Below are 7,103 nucleotides of genomic sequence, written 5' to 3'. Positions count from 1 at the left end.
TCTATAGCTTACTGAGAGATCTTAGTTTTATCCAATGTCCTGCCTTTTGTCCCAAAATTCGAATAAACAGACCCTAATACATTTTAGTTATTGTGACTTTTTGGGTTTTGTTTGGCAATGACATTTTTTCAGGTATGTCTGTGGTTGTGAGGAACGCTGGTCAAATAGTTTATAAATTGTCCCTTTACCAAGACTTGGCTGAGGTTCAGTCCCAGCTCCCACACCACGTAGTTAAACTGAAATACAGATGTGGGATTCAGGAAAAGGAATGCAGAAGTAGAATGCCATTTTCCTCACAGCATCACCAGGCTCCACCTGTCCATTGAATTATCTCTACTCATATTGACCTCAGTTACTACTCTGACACAGTGCTTTTTGGGTTTCTCCACCAGAAAGGTATCCTTTTCCCTTCCTTCCCATTCTTTACTCTTTAGAAAGACGTCACTATGTATGGGCCACATGGGGCAGAAAGGTAAATACCCTTTTAGGGGATAAAGTGTTTGCATTAGTTATTTGAAAATTTCTTTCATGAGAGATTTTTTTTTGCCCTCATTTATTTATCAAATAATTTGCTTCTCTTAATACTAATTCATTGATTTTTATTTTATTTTTAGGACTTATTTACATGTATGAGTGTTTTGTCTCCATGTATGTGTGTGTACCATGTGCTTGCCTATTGTCTGCAGAGGTCAGAAGAGGGCATAGGATCTGCAGTTAGAGGTGGTTGTAAGCTGCCACGTGGATGATGGGAACTCAACATGGTTCCTCTGAAAATGTACAAGTGCTCTTAATTATTGAGATCTCTCCAGCCTGATTTTTATTTTATATGAATATACATATGTATTATATATATTTTATATATATTTACACCCAATATTATTTCCCTTTAAGGCCTAAAATAGATCCAGCTTTGGCCATTGGAGTTTTTTTTATCACTTGGTCCCAATGTTTCTTTGAAACACCTGAATTACTATTTTTTGTGAATTCAATTTGTTTGTTTTAGCGTTTCCTTGCTTTATAATACTATAATATTCTTCAGGTTCATTTGAGCATGGCTGACAACTTTTAGAAATGTATTCGAATTTCTTACTTTAGAGAAACTTCTATAAACTGTTATATCCCATTCAAAACTAGTGTGTAATTCCTAGAACTATTTTTGTATATTAGATGTTATGAGAGACAGTTGTGATCCAGTAGAAGTTCAACCCACTTTTCTATCATTTCTACAGACGTAGTGTACTATAATTCTAACGACACTTCCATAATGATGAGAACAGGAAAAGAACCCCCCAAATATTCTAAATTAAATGAAGACTTAAACACATTAAGCATAAGTTTAATATCAGATACTGTAATGACATAAAAAATTGCAACTCAAATGTTGCGTATAAAATGCTCAGCTGCCTAACCAGCACAGATATATTGAATTTCACTTGATAAACCAATCATTTATTTATGAGAATATGTGTAAATATGAAGTGTGGACTTGGTGTTGTTATTGTGGTGGTAGTGGTGATGGTGATGTTAAAACTCCAGAAGGAGCAGTCTATCTATGCAAGCAGTCTCCCACTGAACTATACCCTTAGCCCAAGTCTACATGTTTCTTGTGATCTGAGGCATGCCCTGACTTAGAATCATCTAGCCATGAGGTTCTTATCAATAGTAAGGATGATACTATGGATGCCAATATCAACAAAAATATACAGCACAGTGTCTGATGCATGTATTTGAACCTTAATGCTCAATATAAAGATGGTCAGAGATAAACACCAAGTGGCACATACTAGGCCTGGCTATGTCCCCCAGTGTACCTAACAGTACTCAGAAACCTCAGTGTATACAGGAAAGGCGCATTTGATGTTGTGTGTGGGTGATCCCAAGAGGTGACTGAGTCCCTGGGTAGATCTAGATTAGGCCTTAGAGGATCCTGCCACTCTCTTCTGAAAGACCACATTGGAACTCACTGTTTAAGCTTTACTGGTTGAGTAGGGGGAAATCCAAGCTCAGAGTGCCTTTACCATCACCCTGCAGTTGGTTTGCAGAGTCTTAGGCACTGTGCTTAGCTTCCTCTGGGCTGCTCCCACATAAGGTCCATAGGCTTTGAAGTTGCAGTGGTTAGAGGAAAAGTAATGAATAGAATCTTAATAGTTCTGAGAAAGGCAAGGACTGTTCCTCATGGTTTCTTAGTAATGGGATAAAGTTCATCTCCATACTAGAGTATTCTTTCATAAAGAGAGACAGAATCTTGTAGGTTAAATGACATTTAAATATGGTAAACATAAAATGAGTTGGCTTCTCTAATACTTTTTTATATTTTAAGATTGTACAGTCCTTCATAATATGCTGTTTTCCTCTTGTATGGTTCATGGATAATAGCATTAAGACTGTTGTGTAATTTCAGTTTCATAATAACTCAAGAGAAGAACAGGAGACTGGTTTAGATAGCAAAAACTCACTCACAAAGGAAAACAAAAAGACTAAATGTTGAAGCTCTGCAGTTTGTTCTCAATGCAGTGCTCTTTCTATAAGGCCTGTTTCCCAAAGTCAAACTGAGGTAAGGGTGTCTAGTAGTTGACACAAATAGTAAGCATAGACATAATGAGCACATCAACTCTATTATTTCATGTCTGTTGGCTTAGGACTAGGGTGAGATGGATAGGGATCCTGTATGAAACTGAGGCAATCAATAAAAATACAAATCTTGATCAAATACTGAAATTGATGGTATGGAAGAAATCATAAATGTTTAGGAAATCCTGAAGCAAAGATCATGCCTTTGATCTTGAAAGAAGTAGGGTCGTTTATAAAGGAAATCAAGCAGGAAGGCAAAATAAAAACACAACAACAGAAATCATATCATCAATAAGAAAGTAAAAAAGAGGAATAAATACAAAAGTTGGTTGAGATTTTTGAGAGATTTATAGGACTCGTTCATTTAGCTAGTCAAGTTGTATACATTACATAATAATTGTAGACATTTTCAATGGCAAATATGTTATATTAGATGTTGAAGATTTAAAAATATAAGATCTAGGTGGAGAGGTGACTCGAGAGGTAAAGGGGCTCACCTCAACCCTGAAGATCTGAGTTCCATTCCTGGGGCCCCCCTTGGTAGAAGGACAGAACTGATGCTTACAGATTTGTTCTCCAAACTCCCCAAAGGTGCTTTCACATGACCCGGGCTGTTATAGAATTGTCATGGGTGCTGGAAAGAGCAGTGAGTAAGACAGCCCCAACTCTTCATTCCATTATGGAAGTCAGTGCACGGCAGGGAATAACACACAGACACACACAGACACAGACACAGACACAGACGCAGACGCACACGCACACGCACACACACATTTCAGTTGTGATTTGCCATAAAAAATACATGAGATACAATAAAAGTACCCATTATTAAGGCAGTATGCCTTACGTGGGATCTATGAGCAGGTCATGAAATCAATCTAGTGGCTTAAGACCAGATTTTTTTTTTTTTTAACAAAAGAAACAACAGAAAGGAGAGTCAATCACAGACAGTAAGAATTACTGTTCTTTAGTGATCCTCTATTTTAGCTTATGTTTTCAGTAAATAAAGAGATACCCATCCAAATTCTTATAAATATGCTTCCCACAATGCTAGATAATTTACATAACAAAAGGAAACAAAGCCTGCACAAAAGGTTGAGAATGTTAAATTTTAGCTAAGGAAGACTTCACTGGCCACAAGCCTTTTGGTTAAAGACATCTAAGAATTCAGGGAGTGAGCAATATGGGTACTCGGTGGACAAACATTCTAGGCAGAAGTAATACTCAGTTCAAAAGCCCTGAGTATAGCCTGCTCATTTGAAGGAAAGCAAGACCAGGATGACTGAAGGAAAGAGAAGGGGGAAGATTGGCAGGTGATGAGGAAAGAGAACCAGTTGGGGAGACCAACTTATGTAAGGCCTGATAAGTCACAATAGTGCCTTTTGTTTGGATTCTGAGTGAAACAGGAAGGCCTTAGATCGTATTCAACAAACGAGACTGCACTACCTTTCTAGAGGACCCTGTGGCTTTTCTATGTAAGTGCTGGTGTGAGTGGTATCTGCCCAAGGAACTGGCAATGTGTTGGGGAATACTAATTTAAGATGTGTTACATTCGTTTATGCTGTGGAACATTTGTTTAATGATGCAAAGGCGTGTTATATTGGTTTGATTGAATAAAATTAACCTGAGGAGGTCAGGAGGCTGAGTCAGCAACCAGCTGACAGGAAGTGGTAGGGAGGAACCAAGTGTAGGTAGGGTTCTTTCTCAAGTGTGGGCTGAGCAGGACACCTGTTTTTTGGGGAAATTCGAGCTAGGAGAGGAGATTAGCTACTTGTGAATCAGCCTCCCTGAGCGATCAGAATTTCACCTCAGCCTTTGAATCCCAAATTCTGAAGAGGGATAGAGGTCTAGATAAAGTTCCCTGTAGGTGTGGTGTGATAGAGCCGGTGCCTGTGGGAATAGAATTCCTGCCTGGCTAAAGCCCTTGTGCCTACTGGTAGCTGAGGAGTTGCAAATGCTGATAAGGACAACAGCTGCTTTAAGGGGCAGCTGCTGAATTTAGTGGGAGAGAAGAGCAATGTTTCTCTCCCAAGCCTTTGTCCACTGTTCACAACACCATTTTTTCTGTATACTAAGTCAAAGTCTGCTCCGATACTAGCCATTTCACAATGAGCACACACACACAAATGCACATCTTATAGTCTCAGTAAGAGAAGGTATTCATTTAAAGTATTTTGTAGCTAAGCAAATTTGGTATATTTTTATTTTCTAATGCTAGTTCAGTGTCCATGATATTTTAATAGTTGCTGGTTTGTGAAATAAAAGATTTAAGCACATTGTTAAAAAAAATACAATTTATGTTACCAAAATAGAATTAAATTCTAAATTTATTAGTTTTGTTTCAAAACAAAACGAACTGAAAACTATTTAAGTTGTTTTAAAGAACTTCACAGTTGTTTTAAGCAAATGTTTTAAATGTTGGTCTCTCATACAATAGTCTAGACTAGCCTATGTATTCCACTGTGGAATACATAGTAACTCACTGTGTATTCCAGGCTGGCCTTGAATTTGTGGCAATCCTCCTGCCTCAACTTCCTAAGTGCTGTGATTAGAGGCATGAACCACCACACCAAACTCTTTTGTTCTTATTATAGAGGTAAAAGGTTATAGAAAATACACAAAGTATAAGGATGATAATAAAAGTTTCCTTTAGTTGTATTGCTCAGATATTGTATCACTGTTTATCTTGAAAATAGCTCCACCCTTTGCCCCGGCCTATATTTCGTGTACATTTTAATTGTTAGACTATTATGACAGTAATAATAAGCAGCAGTTATTGACCACTTACTGTGAATCAAGTACTTTGCATATGTTCCCTCAATCACCACCTGGATCCTATGAGAACACCAGTATGTATTTCTTATTATACCCATTTTATAAATAAGGAAACTGAAGCTCAGAAAGACGTAACAGCTTGTTCAAGCTCACACATTTAGAACTGGTGTGAGGCAGTTTGGGAACTTTGTCTGTTCTCACTACAAGGGTAAAGCCTGTGTCCTCTATTTTTATCCCAATCCAAGCTTTTCATCTGCCTGGAAAATTGTGTGAATTTCCCCATGCTCTTCTGTGCTCTTATAAAATGACTTCCAGTTCTACTAAGGGTCTGTTTTCTATCCATATCACAACTAACTTAACCATGTCTCCACCGTTAGACAGCTAGGTCATTTCCAACTTTGAAGTCAAGAGCAGAGTGTGAGTCATCAGCAAAATATCTGTCATTTTAATTCAGGCTCAAAATGTCAGCCTAATGACTGGAGCAAAGGCAGGAGCTTCATCTAGAGGAAATAAAGAAAATAGAGGAAGAAATGAAAACAGCATGTCTGAGGGAAAATGAAGAGACAGGGATAGAGAGGATGCATGTTGGGGATAAATGTCACTAGGTCCTTTGAGTTCTGAAAAGCAGAACTGCATGGAGGTCAAGGCTCTTAAGAAAACAACTACTAGGAAAAACAGTGATTCTAGATGAAATCAAGAGTCTGGAGCGGTTGAAGTAATCTTCTTGAGCTTCTGTGACTCTCCTCTCCCCTCCCCTCCCCTCCCCTCCCCTCCCCTCCCCTCCCCTCCCCTCCCCTCCCCTCCTCCTCCTCCTTCTTCTTCTGTTTTTTTGAGACAGGGTTTCTCTGTGTAACAGCCCTGGCTGTCTTGGAACTCACTCTGTAGACAAGGCTGGCCTCGAACTCACAGAGATCCACCTGCCTCTGCTTCCTGAGTGCTGGGATTAAAGGCATGCACTACCATGCTTGGCTTCTGCAACTGTCTTTAAGTTGAGAATTGTCTACTTGCTTTCTTCCTAATTTCCAACTGATTCCACACGCTATTCTCTTTCATGCTTCTATATTTTCTTTGTCCCATAGGTTATTTCCCCTTGCTTTTGGCTCAGTTTTGTGCCTTTGCCCTCTTCCTATCTTATGGCCATTCTAACTCTGCCTCTAAACTGTCTAGTGCAGGTTTGGAAAGTATAGGATTAACATAACCAGGATGATAGAGTCTGGAAATAATGTCGGAAGGGAAGAGAGCCTGAGAATAAGCCAAAGTTAGATCATCACTCCAGCATAAGAAGCACTGCACAACTTCCTGTCTCCTTGAAAACGCCGTGTCCTCATCTTGAAGTACAGTTTTTAGGGGTCAGCTGTAACGAGTCCCTTTCTGTCTCACCAGCCAGTTCCCAAGTAATGACTTCTTACTAATAAAGAAAGCGTGGCCTTTAGCTTAGACTTGTCTCAGTTGGCTCTAATACCTTAAATGAACACACTTTTATTAATCTATTTTCTGCCACATGGCATTACCTCTCTTCCATCTTGCACCTCCTGTCTCCTTTCTTGTCTGTCTGGCAACTCTGCCTTTTTTCTTCCCAGAGTTCTCTCTGTCTCCAGAAGTCTTGCCTAACCTCTTCCCATTTAGCTCTTAACCATTCAACTCCTTATTAAACCAATCAGAAGGTGACACATCTTCACAGCATAAACAAATATTCCATAACAGTCAGCTTTCTGTTCATCCAGAGAATCTGGGATACACTTCTACATTACTTCTCC

The sequence above is a fragment of the Peromyscus maniculatus genome, chromosome 19, assembly GCF_049852395.1.
Source record: "Peromyscus maniculatus bairdii isolate BWxNUB_F1_BW_parent chromosome 19, HU_Pman_BW_mat_3.1, whole genome shotgun sequence".
Lineage (NCBI taxonomy): Eukaryota > Metazoa > Chordata > Mammalia > Rodentia > Cricetidae > Peromyscus > Peromyscus maniculatus.
Note: the sequence above shows the minus strand (reverse complement) of the source record.